The sequence below is a fragment of the Centruroides vittatus genome, unplaced genomic scaffold, assembly GCF_030686945.1.
Source record: "Centruroides vittatus isolate TY-2023 unplaced genomic scaffold, ASM3068694v2 contig_1391, whole genome shotgun sequence".
In the NCBI taxonomy this organism is placed as follows: Eukaryota; Metazoa; Arthropoda; class Arachnida; order Scorpiones; family Buthidae; genus Centruroides; species Centruroides vittatus.
Genome location: NW_027120875.1, coordinates 26388 through 47067, shown reverse-complemented (window position 1 = coordinate 47067; position 20680 = coordinate 26388). Strand labels below are relative to the sequence as shown.

At 32.6% G+C, this 20680-nt stretch overlaps 1 long non-coding RNA gene across 1 annotated transcript; it reads right to left on the bottom strand.

The window, feature by feature from the left end:
* Window positions 1-2372: 2372 nt before the first annotated feature.
* Window positions 2373-16500, bottom strand: LOC136968102 (uncharacterized). Its single transcript, XR_010879601.1, has 3 exons — window positions 16425-16500; window positions 16092-16311; window positions 2373-2604 (listed from the first exon to the last, which is right to left on the bottom strand). It is a non-coding gene; the product is annotated as an uncharacterized lncRNA (long non-coding RNA).
* Window positions 16501-20680: the final 4180 nt, after the last annotated feature.

The following is a 20680-nucleotide window of genomic DNA, read 5'->3' as shown; positions in this document are numbered from 1 at the left end:
TATAACATAATTAACTAAACAATAACATTAATGCCCGATACATTCTAACCTACACGCCATCGATGCCATAAGATATCGGGCTAGATAAACGCTATATTATTTAATTACGAAATAATTTAATACTAGAGTTAGATGCTATTTCTTATTAACTTTAATAATTATAATTTAATTTTCAGCATTAATAAAAGTTACCAAAATGATTAATTTACTGTGTTTTTGTTATTTCTTACTCCTGTTTTGAGGTATTCGGTATTCGGCCGAATAGTGAAAAATAGGCCGAATACCGGGTAGTAACCGAATATTCGTTACATCACTAATTACAATTCAAAAATTTCCCCCGAAAGTTGTTAAATATACGAGCAGCACCACTCCACTGTTAAAGAAAAAGTATGATGTAGGGGACAAGTCACTAATAATTTGAGATGGACTGCACATATTTTAAATTATAAATTGCAGCCTAGCATTGTCATAGTGTCACAATAAATAATAGCCGATTGCAATTTATACTCTCGTCAGATCTGTTAAAGTGATCTAAAAATTCTGAAAGTTCTTTTGTTAGCAACTTCATTTATTCAAGATACTTGCAGTAAAAGATATGCTTCATCACAAGTTAACTATGCAAGCGATTTGTGAAAGCCATTTATAGTTAATAATTAATTTTTACAAGGATTATCAATACTTTTGTTGTCTATTTTATCTCAGATAGATGAGATATTAGACAATGTAAAAGATTGACATTAACTGTCTTAATAAGAAAAACAATAAGGCATTTACCAACACCAAGAACAAGACTTGAGGATACAAGTACTTACTTCAATAAAAAATTTATTTTCTCCAAATGTCCCAATGGAGTCTGTTTTCAACCATTATGAAGTCTTGGAGATGTGACACACTTACCACAATGGCACTCCCACAGAGTGCTCTGTGTTAATCCAAATGACAAGAATCACATTTGTATGTAAATGATTTTCCCACAAAGAAATCCAGATAATATGCCAGGCATCAATATTGTTTGAAAACTTCATTTTAGACTGAAAAAGTCTAGAAATTCACATGTGTACTAATTATACTGTTTTGTTTACTGGAGCAGTAACTCAAAAATTGCCCATCTTTTGTTTTTTATTCATGAAAGCTTTTAATCAAAACACTAGAACTACAAAGTATCGGTCGACCAAATTCACTTGATCCGATTTCCTGCAAGATTCGTGTAAGATCCTTTGAATTTGCACAAATCCATTATCCAATTTTGTGATTAAAACAATTCCAAGCAAAAATTTACAATAAAGATTGCTAACAGCGATGACACCAAATCAGACTGAGAACTGTCAATATGGCTAGTAGACATCAGTCAAATTGTTCACCTCTTCCTATCTACCCATTACCTTTATGTACTAAAATTTGAAACATTTTAATGCGCATTTTTGAAGTCCTCCTCTGATATAATTTGCAATAATAATCGAAATGAAGAATCTAGCATTTTATGCAAATACAAATTTAACAATTAGGTGCTATTGGAAGTTTGAAGTAAAAAAAAGGAAGAGAAGTAAGTCTGAACATTGGATAATTTCTACCTCTTTTTAATTAAGCATTTAAATATTTACTTGTAATGAAATTTGGTTTAATAGCATGTTATTTATTTCACTTTTTTGCCAATTTTGATCTATAATTTTATATCATTTTAAGACGGCTTCAATTATTTTTTTTAAGTGAAGAATTTCCTTTTCACATTAATCATATTTTTCCAATGAAAAATATATTCTTTAAATTTAGCATTGATGTATGTTTTAATGAAAATAACCATTCTGAACTTTCCTTGAAAATAATGCACCTTTCATTTTGCCAGAATCAAGAAAGAGAAGAAAATACAAAAAACACAAATAAAATATTTCACTTTTTTCTCCGTCGTGTTTACTTTTTTATACTCCTGAAAGATACAATAGAATATAGGTAAAAATATAAATAAGATATAAACAGGTTTGTCCGTTGTTCATCTCAAAATTAACAATCCATTTAGAGATGAAGAGCGGGATGCAATTTTTTCATTATCCTGGAATCTTTCTGGTCCAGCTGGAAACTGTAGATTGGCCTCTGTGCCTGTGATGTTGACCCTTAAAAAAACTAAATTTTCAGATTATAAGAATTTGTGTAGTTTTATTCCATACAAGGAAGTCTATATCATTGACATATGGACTGCAATTTTCAATAAGAAGTTACTAATTAGATATCTGCATCATTACATACTTATATATACATATTATTTCATATAAATATGTGTTTAATAAAAGATTAAAAATTTTTTAAAAACTAATAATTTTCAAAGTTAAAACTTCAGTTAATTTTTATAGTAACTTATTATTGAATAATAAATCTTTAACCATCACCACCAAAGGAATTGCTGCCTTTTGAATAAGATAAATAGCAGTATCTGTTCTTATTATGCTTAACATTAATTAAAGGCTGCAATCAACTTCTGCAAAGAAGCTAAGGTGGGAGGTCTTCGCATCCAATAACCGTTTGCAATTAGCAACAGTCCCGTCCACGGACTTTGAGTCGCAGAAACGAAGTTATCGAAGTATACCGTCCACGTAAATAGGTATCATAATGCTACAAAAAATAGAAAAAAGAGATATTTCAGAAACTTCAGCTCACTTTAAGTATAAAATAATGCTTTTTGATTATTCATATTATACAATTATAATATTAAAATATTTATGTAATGTCTACTTATGTAAAGTCTTAATAAGAATGCAAATCTTTTAATTTAACAACGATAATATTGGCACACAATAAAACATAATATATTATAAGATATACATCATCTTCCTACATTAGAACTACAAACATGCTTTTTTTTTAATTTATTAAATCATCAAACACTTATTTGCCAACCAATGATTAACCAATTATTTGCATTGATATTTAAGACCTTTAAAATTAATTGTCAAAATAACACACATAAGAAAATCAAATTTCTTTATCTCAAATTCAAAACCACCATTAATCTCTACTTTATTGCTGGTTAAATTTTCTTCATATATCTATTCTTCTTGCAGATGGCTCTTCCTTTTCCTGTGACTATGATTTTAGCATCCTCTTATTACACCATCTACTTTGTTTCTTAAACCTTTTGGACTAATTATCATACTGTCTTCACAGGTCAAATCATAAACGTACAATACTTACTCAGAACGGTTTAAAAAAAAATTATCCTTATTTTCTTAAACCTTTCTGAGTATGTATTGATAGTCTTATTTATTTGATGTGATATTTATACTATTCCCACATCAAATAAATAAGAATACAATATATAACAATTGAACACCAAAATAATAATAATAGATGACGCTTTTAGCCCACGACTTTAATTTACGTACAGTTAGAGAGATTAATAAATATGATTTTAACATTTTGGTGCGATAAGCTCTCCAAATCGTTACAATCTTATTTATTAGGCTATCTAACTATGTATATGAACAACAAAAGACAAATGTAGATGCTTGTACTATCGGAAAAGCATAATCGTCATCAAGTGTCTAAATATTTAGAATTATTTATAATCTTTTGCCCAAAGACATTAAATATTCTTTGTCATAAGTACTAGCTCACATTTATAATAAATAACACTGAAAGACAGTATTGTTTATTTAATCTGGTGTATAATTTGGCATCAGGTGGATTGAAAAGTTATTTTGAAGTATAAATCCACTATGAAGATGCTAAAATATTAATAGACAGAAGAGATTGACACATTATGTATGCAGAAAACAAATGATCTGTGAAATGATCTGCAATTTCAAATAGAACGAGAAGCAACCATACAACCAGAAATCTTATAATTGTTATAGTTATATGCAAAATGTATAAAAGAAAAGGTTAAGCCACGTGCTGATATTCTACATTTACTATCTGAAAATTTAAACTAAATTAATTGAAGTACAGTATAACCCTAATTATCTATTTAAAGTAATGTGGACCAACACACCTCAGATGAAATTAGTGTTTCTGACTAAAAATTAAATTTAAAATATTACATAGTATCTCTTTTAAGTCTTTTTTTACACCTCAGTGAATTTAATTATGTACAAGTCTAGGCCATTGACGTTGACGCCAGGTAGATCGATTGCGCAGCTCAGGCAGTTGATCGCTTAATTTGCCTGGACGTCCTTAGCATAGGCGTTTCAGGTAGACTGACCCAATTTCCGCCATAATAGGGGCGAGGAAATCGAGCTGGAGGGACTTACCTGTGCAGTCAAGCGTGCTACAGGTTGACAAGACTAATCGCTCATCGCTTGCCTAGCACTGGGATCGAGGCATCGGTCGTTTGTTTTTTTTTAATTGTAAATTTCCGTCACTGATCATCAGAAATATAATTTTAGCTGTTATTTTCATACGTTTCTTTCCTTATAACGTTTTATTCGCGTTTATTTTCCTGTAATTTGAGACGATACAGCTTTAAAATAAACAGATCAGGTCTCACTTGCCAATAGACTATCTCAACTTTCACAGATTGTCGTCGGTTCCTTTGTAATCGGAGAGGAAAAGATCGTGTGTCTGTGTTAAGTGTTTATTGCAATCTGAGTTTATTGTAATCTGAGTAGAGCTGGAGAGGTCACTAAACCGCCAAGTGTTTTATTATCCTTTAAACAACTCCTCCCCATTTGTTATTTTTAGTAATCAGAGAAGGGTAGATCGTGGGTCAAGGTCAGTGAAAGTTTATTGCTTTAGCAACAGGGTGTCATATGAGCTGCCACCCACTCCCACCCTTAATGACAACAACGCCTAAGTGTTTCATTACTAAGTAAACAAAAGCTCCTTTCTCTGTCAGAAATGGGTCAAATGTCAAGGTTACTGTTTGATTGTATTGAAAACAATGTTGTCCTTGATATTAAGAATCAGTTTTGTCAGAACTGTTCACTTTTAATACCTTTTTTTTATAATTTATTTCTGCCTCGGTTATAAAATTGTTTTTATCATGTTTTAAATCCGCGCGTTTTATAATACACTTGTATAAAGTTACGAATTAAAATTGCAATGCACATTTCGTTGTTTCATAAAATATTTATTGATTATATAGAGTTCAAGTTTGCAAAAATGTTTCCATATCTCTACATCTTCGTTATTACATATATATGAATAAAATATATTGCCAATTTATAAACAGATCTTTTTGTATTCAAGTTGGTTTTTATATTGTATTTATATTCATAATATTCGAATTCACCGTTCATATTTCGTAAATATTCACGTATCACATTATATTTCATTCGTTTATTCTACACTTACTACTTTTTTTTTCTGAATTTGATTTCCCCTCCCCTTTTCGCAAATTCGTCACTTTATTGCTTACTGATTACGTTTTGTGAGTCTAGAGACAAAACACGAAGTGTATTGGTTTGTAATCCAATAAAACATTGGAAAATTTCCTTGAACATTATTTGTTAAAAAAAAAGGTTTGCCCAATCGAGCAAGTAAAAAAAGGTGTGGCTTTCATGTTGGTCGCACCCTGCATACAGCGTATTGGCCGTGAATCGTTACCGAACTATATCATAATCGCGAATCAAAGATAAACAAATATATTTAAGCAACTAATCTGCCAGAAATTCACATTATAATAGTTATTATAACTGTTACTTTACGTTAATTGTGCACCGTTTTTATGGCTTGTTTGAAAAACACACAGATTACAAATAAGTAATAACATTTATTAACTAAGAAAAATAACACAATACAAGTAAGTTGCTTTCTTAACAAAAATAATAACATAACAATACAAGTAAGTTGCTTTCTTAACAAAAATAATAACATAACACAATACAAGGAGAGGGGATGGAGGGGAGAGGTTCAGAACCTCGTCCACATTCCAACTCTGTCAACGACCTCATTCAGTCGTTCGGGCATACTTGCCACAAGTTTGTGGCAAAGTATGTCCTCACGAAGCTGCTCCCAACGGACTCTGACAATTTCCCAGAGTTCGTTGGGAGTTGCTGCCTGAATGGGGTCGTCAGTGAGCTTACTCCAAATGTGTTCGATGGGATTGAGGTCTGCCCCTCTCCCCGGCCATCCCATGTCCACAACTCGTGGGTGTTCTTGTATCCACGTCTTCACAACTCCGGCTGTGTGGACTGGGGAGCGGTCATACACGAAGTGAAAAGGATCTTCGCCATAGACGGCCCCCACCGTCGGCAACAATACTTGTTCAAGTATTTCTATATACTGCACGGCGGTGAGATGACCGTCTATGCGAACCAACTCCCCAGGACCTTGAGCCGTCATCCATCCCCATACACCTGTAAACAGAAAAAGTCAATAAAGTTGCAATTTATAAAATGAATATGCCAATACATTGTCATGTTGAAAGAGTTAAATGGACATAAATACACGAAAACACGAAATTTAAAAAAAAACTCACCTAACGAGAAGCGGCCGCTTCTTTGAGTCGGCCATACGTATTCAGGGTTAAACCTGGTGGAGGGTGGGCGACGCACCCACCGTTTCCCGTTACTCGACGAGCAAAACACCTTCTCGTCACTAAAGACAACATTGGCCCAGTCGGCCACTCCCCAACTGCAGTAAGTTTGGGCAAACCCCAGTCGGTCGAATTGGTTCTGGACTGTAAGCGCCTGTTTCTGGGCTGCCCTCCTTCCATACAGATTAAATTCACATAACCTATAAATAAAGTAAATATATATAAATTATCCTGCTTCCTATTCCTACATTTCTGTATATGCAAAAAATGTTAATAAAGTTGTATGTCTGGCAATTCATCATATCTATAGAAATATTCCAGCCTTACAACGAAATATATTATACTACAAGTGTTACATACCTTCTTTTCACAGTAGTCATTGATACATTTAAAGCCAGCTCCGTTCGGAGTGTTGACGCTGTTTTGAAAGGGTTTGCCTGGCTACAGGCTTTTAGGCGAGCATCATCCTCTTCTGTCGTCACTCGCTCTCGGCCCTTTGCCTTACCTGGTGAGACAGAACCTGTGTCCCGGAATAACTTTACTACTCGCTGGACCGTTCGAGTGGATACTTTCAACATATCTGCAATTTCATCCGAACTTCTCCCATCGTTGTGGTGGCGTACGATTAACAATCGTAATTCCTTACTAACAGGCTTAGGCATCGTGACTGAATTAATCCAGCACATCATGAAAGGCTTTATATACGCTTGCTTAACACGACACATTGTGCAAATGAGCCCCTGACTTAAGCTGACTGCAGGGGCTCATTTGCATAGTGAATACACATCTCAATGCAAATGAGCCCCTGCAGTAAGGTTGTCAGGGTCTCATTTCCATAGTAAATACAAATCGCAATGCAAACGAGCCCAAAAATAGCTCCTGAATGGCATCTTTTCCGGATAAGCGACTTTACATCTGCAATCATGGCTTTCCTGTAGGAATTCTATGTAATGCAGGGGAAACTGCCATTCGTAGGTCAGGTCACATCAGATTAAAAAATAATTAAAAACATATACAAGGAAAATAAATGATATAAAAGTAGTTATTACATAATTACAAGTAATATAGAATTAAACGAATGAAATATAATGTGATACGTGAATATTTACAAAATATGAAAGGTGAATTCGAATATTATGAATATAAATACAATATAAAAACCAACTTGAATACAAAAAGATCTGTTTATAAATTGGCAATATATTTTATTCATATATATGTAATAACGAAGATGTAGAGATATGGAAACATTTTTGCAAACTTGAACTCTATATAATCAATAAATATTTTATGAAACAACGAAATGTGCATTGCAATTTTAATTCGTAACTTTATACAAGTGTATTATAAAACGCGCGGATTTAAAACATGATAAAAACAATTTTATAACCGAGGCAGAAATAAATTATAAAAAAAAGGTATTAAAAGTGAACAGTTCTGACAAAACTGATTCTTAATATCAAGGACAACATTCTTTTCAATACAATCAAACAGTAACCTTGACATTTGACCCATTTCTGACAGAGAAAGGAGCTTTTCTTTACTTAGTAATGAAACACTTAGGCGTTGTTGTCATTAAGGGTGGGAGTGGGTGGCAGCTCATATGACACCCTGTTGCTAAAGCAATAAACTTTCACCGACCTTGACCCACGATCTACCCTTCTCTGATTACTAAAAATAACAAATGGGGAGGAGTTGTTTAAAGGATAATAAAACACTTGGCGGTTTATTAAGTGACCTCTCCAGCTCTACTCAGATTACCGCAAAAGCAATAAACACTTAACACAGACACACGATCTTTTCCTCTCCGATTACAAAGGAACCGACGACAATCTGTGAAAGTTGAGATAGTCTATTGGCAAGTGAGACCTGATCTGTTTATTTTAAAGCTGTATCGTCTCAAATTACAGGAAAATAAACGCGAATAAAACGTTATAAGGAAAGAAACGTATGAAAATAACAGCTAAAATTATATTTCTGATGATCAGTGACGGAAATTTACAATTAAAAAAAAACAAACGACCGATGCCTCGATCCCAGTGCTAGGCAAGCGATGAGCGATTAGTCTTGTCAACCTGTAGCACGCTTGACTGCACAGGTAAGTCCCTCCAGCTCGATTTCCTCGCCCCTATTATGGCGGAAATCGGGTCAGTCTACCTGAAACGCCTATGCTAACAGATAGGACGTCCAGGCATATTAAGCGATCAACTGTCTGAGCTGCGCAATCGATCTACCTGGCGTCAACGTCAATGGCCTAGACTTGTACAAGAAAAACAATTTTTAAATTTATTATACAGCTGATACATACAATAGTTTTAAGAATAAAAATACTGTATATATTACTCTTGTTACATTTTAAAATGAACTGCTTGTCTCACATTGAAATTAAATGATAAAAAATAACAAAAACAAATCATTTTGGTACAAATGTTATTGTATTAAACTTTATTTTATGAATTGCAATATGAGAATAGTAGTGTATTTACTTATGGGTTCATCTTGGATAATGAAAACATTCGGTTAACTGGAGCTCAGATAATTCAAGTTCTACTGTGTTTTTAACTTCATTAAACAATATATGAAGCGTGCAATGCCATAAGGTTGTAAATGCCAAAAAACAAATTTTTAGGAGAGAGAAAAAACACTTTTTCTAATGAACAAACTTTAATCAAATGCTAGAAAAATTATTTTAACAATTTATAGTTTGGAATAAAACATTGGGTTTAATTTCAAACACCTACGAATAATAGTAAGGAAACAAAAAAAGTTTAAAAACAGGGTTAGAGCCATAACGTTGTAAATGCCAAAATTGTGCAAGTGCATAAAGTTGTAAATGCCAAAAATGATTGCAGTCATAAAATTAATGTTTCTACAGCTGAAAAACAGTTTTGAATACCAAAAACTTACATTTAAATTATTAAACACAATTTACAAATTCAATATCAATTTTAACATTAAAAACTGACAATAATCTATTAATGACTTGAACTGGGCTGTAATCTTTATCAATAAGGTATTAATTTAGTGTAATAAAAGTTAAAACGTATTTAAAAACTTCAAATTTGAAAGATTAATGGAAGTCCAAATATCATTTTGAAATATCAAATAATAAAGTGACAGGTTAACTATTAATAAACTGGCATTTAGTTATCCGGTTCTGCTAGCATCTCCTTGAAATAGGTTTGTGCTATTGGATTTAAAAATGGTATCATTTTACCAATGTCAGGTTTCTTCTTTTGAGGAATCCCAAAATGGGAGCGAGCAAGAGGAAGGGAAAGATTTTTGAAATCATCAATGCTAACTCCATCTTTCAGCACATTAAACCCAGTGCACCATCTTGCTGCTTTACCTCCATCTTTAGCAATCATAACTTTACCAAAGTTATTTGATGAGAGTCTAATTTGGGATGCTGTTGAGATTCCCAGGTCTTTTGTATTCAAAAATGCGTGGGAAATCGATTTAAAGTCATGAAATTTCTCAAATACGATGCAGGTAAAAGGGTTTTTGGTCCCTGCACTTTTAATGATGTCCACAATATCCTTTAGTGTGTAGGCTTTGCATTTTTTCCTCCGTTTTTCAATTAGAGCAAAGTCTCGATCACAGCTGAGAAATGTGTGACCCTTTACAGGGTATTTATGTGTTATTTCTGAAAATACATTATTGGCCAATAACACCAGATACATGGCTATCACGTATTGATTTTTGTTTTGACCAACACAATTGTCTGTCCACAAAGTCAGCTTCTTTCGGTCACCAATAGCAGCCTCAGTAGTAATATAATGGTATATACAGGATGATATTTCCAAAGACCCTCTTCCTCCAAAATTCTCACTCCACAAACACATGCATCCTTTCTCTTTAATTGAATCGTGAATTCCAAAATTGTAGCATGCCAATTGTTGAGCATAATACATTTCAGTGTGTGTTAATTGTGGTATATACATTTGCTGCTGCAAGTCAAAAGATATAACATACGAATCTGAGGTTTTAGCATTTTTTGTGTCATCAGACATGTCTTTTGTGGTTACTTCAGCTCTGTAATGATGTAATTCCAGTTCTGTTTTTGCTGATGCATCACCAGCTTTTATTCGTACATCAAGGCGGTCACAAGTTGAGCAAGTGTCCATGCGAGGTCTTTGAAAAGACAGATTGAATTTGGTCAGGAAAATTTCATTGTACCATTGTCGAGTAACTGGGGCTTTGCTCCCAGCATACTGTTGACAATATTTCTCAAGGAAGGCTCTATACATTCTGCTAACATTGAGATCAGGTGATAAGTACATTTTATCTGTACTTTTGGCTCGAGCATAATGACTTTCTTCACTTGGAAAACTCTTAATGTGCTCAATTATTTTTTCCGTCCACAACTGCTTTTCAGTACATTTTCGCTGGCCTCCTCTTTGATCAGTAGCATCCATTTTTCCTTCCAAAATCTTTTCTCTAATCAACTGAATTCTTCTTGCAGTAACCCCGAATGTATTACACAAAGTCTTAAGACAAACTCTTATTTCACTTCCACCGGGAAGAAGCAAATGATAACTGAAAGAGTGTTGCCTTCTACTTCCAGAAGGATGGTGGTACTTCCCATATCGTCTCCTTTTTATCATCTGGGGATGAACAAGTCTTTGAAGATAACTCTGTTGCTTATTGTAGTCAGCCAGTTCATAAAATTGTTGGAAGAGTTCCTGACGGTAAGCCAACGTTACGTTTTTGCAAGCGAAGGAACACTTGCATGTCACCTGTAACGTAAACAAAAAGTTTGACAAACTTGTTGGAAACAGTCATATACAAGTTGTTCACCCATGCATAGACACAATAACTATCCATATCTTGCAAATCTCAAATCTACGTCTATATTTTTGAAGTATTAAGTCTTTTACTTACCCCTGTTGGTGGATCCTTTCTCGGATTAACTTTCTGTGATATGGGAGAAATGTACTCTAAGCCACTATTTTTTTGTTTCTTTCGAATGTTCTTCTTCCATTTTTCTGCACATTTCTTTCTTCTTTTAGGTATTTCATACGTAAAAAACTCACTGCGTTACAAATTGGAATAACAAAATGATGTAAAAGTAAACCGTAACATTTTACGCGCCAAAAGTCACGTCGCTTGCGCTTTGGCGCTTAAAACGTTATGACTTGCACATAACGTCATCTTCAAAATATAGCCACTTAGAGCGCCACAATCGCCACAATATTTTTTTGTAGGAAAAAACATTGCATTTAAAATTCATTTCTTCAATAAAACGAATTTTGAGAAAAATGGCATTTACAACCTTATGGCATTGCACGCTTCATATACTAATTTTTGTTCATGATGTATCTTATGTTCTCCAATGTATATAAGGCATGTACTACAGCCAGTATTAATTTTCAATAGCTAGTGTATTATAATCATAAATTCAATATAATAAATGTTAATCATTATTACAATAAATTTTCTTTTGAGTACTCTTTAATAATTTCATAATCTTATATGATCACAGGATTTTAACTAATCATTTATTTTCACTAGAATTTCTTAGAAATTCCCAAAACTACAACATTTATACCAAAACTAAATGATATTTTAACATATTTATTCAACAAATCAAATGGAAGTTTCATGATAAATTTTATTTTAGATGACACAAAATAAAAATTTATGCAAAAAAGTAAACAAAAAGTAATATTTTGCTGATTACATATAAGAAAACACACACAAAAATTAGCATATATAAAATATGAACTACTCAGTAAGATAAATAATTGCATGAATGAACTGACATAAACGGGGGACAAGTATAAATACCGTATTTTGCAGACTATAAGACGCTACAGACTATAAGACACACCTTAATTTTGGAGGCAATTTTTCGAAGAAAAAAATGCATCTTATTGTCCGTAAAATACGGTATGTACTATTTGTGGGTTTGGCTGTACCTGTTCATAGACGAATTAAACATACAGTATTATTATATTGTATTATATTCACAATAAACAAAAATCAATATATAAAATAACAAAGAACATTATTAGCTGTCATTAAATAGATTTTATTATTCTGTAATCTGTAAATTTTAATCATTTGTCTATGATACAAAACTCATTTTATAGAAATCAAAATATATAATAAATACAAGTTTTCTGTTTCAGATTTGTAAATTTTAAGTCTTGAGTCTAAAGCAGTTTTTCACAAAACTTGAAATGAGTAAACTGAAGTTAGTCGGTAATTCTGAGGTCAAGAAGTCAGATTATGCCTATAATACACACAATTTTCCTAACAGCAACTTCTACCAAAATATTGATTTAGCTAATGTATTTATCCACCAATTGTTTGTTCACATTTTTCATCATAAACTAATCATCACTTATCATCAAGTAATATCTTTAAATGTAATTATGATTTTAAGTTTTTATTAAAATGTCGAAATTTCTTATTTCATAAAAAATAAAGACTTATACAGTGGACCCCCAATATAATGCGCATGTCAGGTAAGAAACAACACCCGCAATATACCGAGCGGTGTGGCGTAACGCGGTTCACTTCTTTACTTTAACAACAATGTCAAGCTTTTCTTTTACTTGTCATTCATACAATAATTATACAGTATTCAAAATACATGCAGGAACTCAATGCATAAACAATTACTCAATACGCAGTAACAATAAAATGCGCTACTCACTAACGCCGCACAGACCTTTTTAAACGTGTTTGAGTTTATCGTGTCGCGAACATCGCCCATGCTATAACCGAGTGCGCGGATAGCAAGGAGTGCTGTAACAAAGGTCCACTGTATTACACATTATTTCATACGTCCTGGCCAGTCGATGCATGACACCTGGGTCTATGAAAGTTTTATAAAGTTCAAGAACCCTGTTTTGGTAATGCACGAAGACCTTGTCACAGATTCTTCAAACTGTTCCATTTATGAAGTAAATACTATGCACACTAGTCTTTGCTACTGTTCATTTTTATATTCTAGACAAGAACCATGAAACAAGCTGTACTTTCTTGCTCTAATGTAGAGATTACATAAAATCCAAGTCAAACTGGCTTTCCCAAAGCAAAATTGCAGACCCTTATAAAAAACACTATAAACAAACAATCATAGCAATACTTACTAACTCTGCACCATTTCGGCTGTATCACTTAAGCTTGTTTCCATTCTGGTGTATCACGTAAGATGGTCGACAAGTACAAAAATGTGTCACATGACCCTACTTTGATGTCACTTGATAACGACTACCTCAAAATGTCACATCCTCAGTCATGACATCTTTGACGTATTTCCAAAAACTTTTTTGAACTCCAAACGGACAGCAAACCACAGTTCATAAATATTGCATTTCTTACGTTTACAGTAATACTGTAACATTCTACAACAAAACCCACTGACTTAAGATTTCATAACAATGATTTATTTTTCAGAATTAATTCTATAAAAGTCAAACTAATTGTGTAGCAGCCTTAAAACTTTTCTAGAATTTTAAGAATAGGAAGTATTAAATTTTTAATATAATACATGTTTTTCTCTAATGGATCTATTCTTTCGCATTTTAGTTTTGTATTATTTAATAACAATATAGCATATATTCTTTTAATTTTTTCTAAAACTAAATAGCTTATCAAAACATGACTAAATGAGAAGGTCTTATCACATCAAAATGAGACAGAAAATAAATTAAGTTAATCAAACAAAACTTTTACTACTTTTCTTTTAATTAAAATTTTTGAATCAGTACACAAATAACACAATGTTTAACTTACAAGAGTCTGTAATGCAATTCTGTTATACCTGTATAGGTTCATTTTATCCATTACAAACTTCATTTCTCATGCTTTATCTTACTAATAAGTGAATTTCTCTGTGATGTTATTTGGTGGATTTTATATTATATTATTGGATTTACATATTTTATATTATGCCAAAATTAATTGCATATTATTTAATGATAAATCTGGGACAATGCGTTAACACCTTTTCATTATTTTAACTAATCACAAACAATTTTAACAGATTACAGACAGATACTAATGATTCATTAAAAAACAATTAAAAACAAAGTTTGAGAGCTGACAAACAGCAAAGTCTTTATACTATAGGTAACCCCCGTATAACATGGGAGTTATATTCCAAAACATTGTTGTGTTATGCGAATCAGTGTTACACGAAACAAAGAACTACCGTAGTACAAAAAGGGGAGTTAGGTTCCAAAAATTAAAAAACATGCTATTATATTTTCATAATTAAGATAAATATCTTTATTATAATTTTCTTAAGAAGTGATACATATTAATAAAAATTAAACAATGTTTTCATCGTCATCATTAAGCACTATTAACCGAAAATTTTTAATCTACGTAGCCAAAAAAGAGAGACAATTAAAGTCTTAAAGTATACTTGTAAAGGTATGGATTGTCCCTATGGTCGGAGGCGCGGTTCAATGCCTAAGAACCGGTGACGAAATAAAGCAAGTACGGAATAAGGGAAAAACATCTGGCAACACAAAACGAGAAGCGTCCAGATCTGGCGACACAAACAAGTTTCGAGAAGGACCACTACGGTATGTAAATTTTCGTTTCTGAGATCTCAGAAGATGGAAAAAGAAAATTTACATACTGTACTTAAGTACTAATAGTTTACAAAAATTATGCAGGAAAATCTGATAGTACGTAAGCACCTGAATAAAAAATGTCAAATGAGGTATCTTTTGCACTTAAAAGCTTTATCATGTTTATTGAACTGTTGTACGAGGATTTCCCTAATTTCAAATTAGATAAAGTTTGTTTTTAATGGTTTTTATTATATTTCATGTTGTACAAGGGTTTTACCCAATTCTCAAACCATGTTAGAGTGAATCCATGCTATAGAAGTGCCATGTTACCCGTATGCATATATATATCTTTATTTAAATTTTAAAATAAAACGTATATTTGTAAATGAAACAAATAAGTCATCAAATTACGTTAAAATATTTATTTGTTCTATTTTTATGCACAGTTAATTGTAAAGATTAATTGTTATTATCAGATCTTAAGTCAGCGAGTTTTGTTGTAAAAAGGTTACGGTATTACTAGAAACATAACAAATACAATGTTTATCAAATTGTGGTCTGCAGTCTCTTCAAAGTTGGAATACTTCTCATAAAATACATCAAAGATGTCGCATGGCTGAGTGAGTGACATTTCAAAATAGTGACGTGTCGTAGTGACTGCAAGCAAGGTCACACGACACATTGTATACATCCACCATGTAATTTTCAGTCCCACGACGAAACCAAGCTTAAGCAATAGCAGCCAAAAAGGTGCAGAGTCAGTAAGTAGTCCTACGACTTTTTTGTTTATAGTGTTTTTTAAACAAGTGGCCACTTAAATACTCTGCGATTTCGGACACGTGTAGCATGTATGTCTGTATTGTAAATAAAATTGGGAGAGAAAACATTGGTATATGGCTTAAAAACATTATTATTCCTTAAAAAATAGCAAAAAGCCAAGAGTAGAAACTGTTCTTAACAATAAACCTTTGTATTGTATTATCAATTTATCATTACATTGACTCTTACCACCTTTTAATTTTATAAACGTGACAATGTTATTGTCATAATAAAAAATAAATAAAATTCTCCAAATACAATTAACTGACCTTTGACACATGTGCCCTATTCGTTTTTATTACGCTTCCATTGTTCTCTTTATCACTTAGTTCCGTCATCGTGGGTTCAAAATGCTCTTCAATCCTTCTATTTGTTAACTGAATGTTTCTAGTAGGATTACTTTCGATATTCTTTGTTAAATTTAAGTTAGTCATTTCTTCTTACACTTCGAAAATCGCCATACAAAATAGTAAAAATCACGTTGTAGCTCTATTACGACATTAAAACAATTTAAAAATAAAAATAGCCATATTGAAATAATAGAGAAGGTGTTAATTTTCATTATAGTAGTAAATATACGTCAAAAAAATCAAATTACTTACTGACAACCCATTCAAATTCACGCCTCGACTATCGTAATGAAATCGTATGAAACACGTGATAATAATTTAAGTGTTGCCATAACTTTCAAACAATTGACAAATTAAAAATTTTTTAAATATTTAACATAAAATTGAATTAATAATTATTATTAATATCAAATTTTGTTTAAATATTTACAGTATATAATAAAATAATATAATAAACTTATAATAAACTATTACCCGCGACTTCGCCCGCGCAGAATTTGCAAGAAAACGCCATTTACCTCCGTATTCACCAACGCGAGTTAAACAGAGAGTTGACGAACTCCAGTTTAGATATAACTCGAAGTCTGATTACGAGCTACTCTTCTTTTGTATTCAGATAAAAATATAATTCTAGAGTTTCGCTACTCTGAAGTTAATGTTTTAAAACAGTCCTGCGTTCGAGATTAAACAAGCGTAAGCGGAGTCTTGATTGGTTGAAAGAAAACACGTGTAGAAAATGGCGGAGAATCAAAATTGATAACAGTGCACGCCGTAATTTTACAAATTTTGAAAAAGAAATTCTACTCGAATTAGTCGAGAAGTATAAATCTATAACTGAAAACAAAAACAAACGCGGTTTCTTCGAAACAGAAGAGAGAGAAGTACTGGGAAGAAAACACGTGTACTGGGAGGCCGCGACTCTACTAGCCGTAAAAGGGCCGTAAAACCCCTCGCCGTAAAAGCTTTTAATCACGTGACCATGATATTTTACGCCTGAGCAGGTCGTAAAACCAACGTAAAAGCGAGTTGAGCAGTGTTCAACTTTCGAAGTGAATACGACCGTAAACTGGTACCATCCACCAATCAGAAGTCAGTGAAATCTAGGTCATCGTGACACGGTGCGGAAATGGCGGAAAACGAGCTTTTGTGTACGTTCTCTCGTGGTTACTCTAGAAGATCTGGGAAGATTGATCGAAGACATTCGAAAGTATTCGTGTATCTATGCCAAGAGTATCTTGATTATAATAATGGATGCCTAAAACACGCGATATGAACGGCCAAAGGAAAATCCTTCAATTTAGAGGAGTATATAATAAAAAAGCTAATCTTATAAGTGTTGCATATTATCTTAATAATATAATAATAAAAGTCAATATATGAAAGTAAAGATATTACTTTTACTACATTTGTAATTATAGTACAGAAAAAACTCGTAGAATATAATTATTGTCTTTATATCGGTATATCACGTATACACCGTAATAGTACTGTCGCCGTAAAAAGCTTCGCTAGCCGGACCTCCACCGCAATCCGAGCGCAAACGCAAATAGGTCACGTGATTAAAAGCTTTTACGGCGAAGGGTTTTACGGCTGTTTTACGGTTAGTGGAGTCGCGGCCGGAGATAGGACACGTGGGAAGTACTAACCAAAACCGTAACTAGTGGCGTAACGTAGTGGGGGCGGCAGGGGCGGCCCGCCCCGGGCGGCACTTATAGGGGGCGGCAAAATTTCACAATAAATAATAATATCTTGTAAAAATACCTAAATAAGGGGGCGGCGAAATTTTCCTCCGCCCCGGGCAGCTGACACCCACGCTACGCCACTGACCGTAATATATTTTAATAGCAGAGATAGCTACAACTTCAGTAGTAAATGCTCAAGATATGGGCCTATTTGATGTATCTGTATCTGAAGTAAGTCAATGTTTATTTAGTCATCAAGGTGTTACCTATGGTAGCGAACATGAAGGCTCGTCTATGAAACAGTGGGGACAACGTACAGTACTAACCTAACCTAACCTAACCTATTCTAATAATTTGGTTGGCAATAATTATGGCAATTTATTAGAATAGGTTAGGTTAGGTTAGTATGTGCGTCCCCACTGTTTCAGAGACGAACCGCCATGTTCGCTACCATAAGTAACATTAACCGTTACGAATAAATTACTTTATAATACTTAAATGACAATTGCGCAAATATTTATAGTATACATGAAAAATACTTTATATATAAAGTCTGTACTTCACTATACAATACACAATAAGAATATACAGTATATACATTTCATGTATAAATTACATCTACAATTTAAACTACATTATGTAATTTAAATGTAAAACTATAATATTTAATATATGAATTGTATGAAAGTTTATGTTATATGTACTATTCAAATTGTGTACATCTTAATAATTTGAAATATTGTTATAAGTTACACATTCTTTCATTTAACATTTCATTCATAAATCAAAAAACTCTAGATAATTTTCACTTACAAATGTCTTGCAAGTTTTAAAAGAACTAATATTAATATTAGTAGTTAGTAATATAGTTTTAATGCTAAGTTCACATATTTTATTTTCAAATAACAATTTTTTTATCTTGCAGGTTTCAGCTATACCACAGATTATTGATGGGTGTGATAGAACCAGCTGTAGATTTTTATATGGAAGAATTTCATAACCCTTATCACATCAGGGAATGCCCACACTGTCTCGTGTAGCCTTGCTGGGGGGAATTCAAGGTCATTGGGGGAAATTTACTTATATTGTGTAATTTTTCAGTCTCAGTGAGAGACGATACAGCGAGAGATAATACTTTCTCCATTGTTTTTAGAAAACACATCGTGCGACATAACATCCTTCATGTCCATTCTCCATTATTGTGATTTTTTATCCTCGAAGCCACATGTCAATATAGGTCCAGATTTGATTGGAGTACATGTGATTCATTCATTGGACAATATTTGATTGTATGAGTACGGTCTCCACCCTTATTGTTGCAAATAAGACACGCTCTTAACACTGGACAGAGTAACTTAATACCTACATTTTACTGTCGAAACTGTATAACTTTGCCCACTTCTATTCCATGAAAACAGTGGCGAATCTAACCTGCAACAAAAATAGTTCCTATGTTGGAGGCAGAGATGCTTCATCTTATCTTTCATAATATTGATAATCAGCAAGTAAATCTTAAAAATAATTATATTCCATAAAAATACTGTTTTAGCTTATAATGAAATAATTACCTTCCAATCAGAGTTCCACCAATGCCAAAAACAATCAGAATAAAAAGAAAACAGCTCGAAGCAACTGAAGCCATTTACGAACAGGCGAAAAGAAGAAAGGAAAATCTCTGGAAGAAGAACACGAATTAAAAATCAAATTTATGACAGAAGAGCATAATATGAAAATGCCGTTAATGCAAACACAGTTAAAAGTGCAGGAAAAGTTATTGCAAATTTTATAGAACAATCCATCAAGTATAAGACTGCAATTAAATTAATAATTGCAATTATCATTTGTAATTATTTGTTTGCAAAATGTACATTTATAATAGTGAAAAAGTGTTTTTATTTTTTAATATAAATTTTTCCATTAAGTATTTGTGTCCTGTGTATATTGTTTTTTTAGAATAATAATACAGTAATAACAGTAAAACTTTTCAGTAAACAAATTTTTATTTTAACATTAAACAAAAAATTCCGAATTATTGCATTTTTTTAGCAAAACCTTGAACATTTCTTGTATTTAAATAGTTGTACAGACATCTGAAGATAAAAAAATGAGCATTATCATCATTATTATGAAATAATGCTATACTTCTATCTTGTAGTGCAATATTGTGAAGAACTATAATATGCACTGCCTATTATAGTGTAGTCCAATAGAAAGGCATGGAAAATGTCTGTTATAAACCATATTGCCTTTCAACAGAATTCCTGTTTACTTTTCATTTGCTTGGTGAAATAAAACTGCCAAATTTTATGCATTTTTTTCATCTCAAAAATTATGTTCATTTACAACATCCTCTGCCTTACAAACAAGTCCTAAGCCCAAAAAACGAATTAATAATAATTTGTTTCGATAACAAAATTTGATATCAAAGCTTTATATTGCTATACATTTTTTTACTTATATTGATTTGGCTAACTCTTAAGCAAAATTTGGGGCCCTGAAAAAAGCCATTTAATTTAGTAAAAATGTTTGAAATGTTTGCATAACTTTAAAAGGTTATGCAAACATTTCAGAAGTTAAATTCTAAAGAAATCTGCTATTAATGCATTTCTCTCTGCTAACCCAGCTGCATTCTGACTTCTGACAACAGGCACCAGAACATCTTCATTCATGGAAATATCAAATTCTGTTGGAACTGTCATATTTCCATGTGAAATTGCAATGTTATGAAGCACTGCAGTGGCAATTATGACAGCCGTAGCATTTTGAAGGTTGCAACGTAAACCTACTGATAAACAGGGAAAACGTCGTTTCCATAAACCATATTGC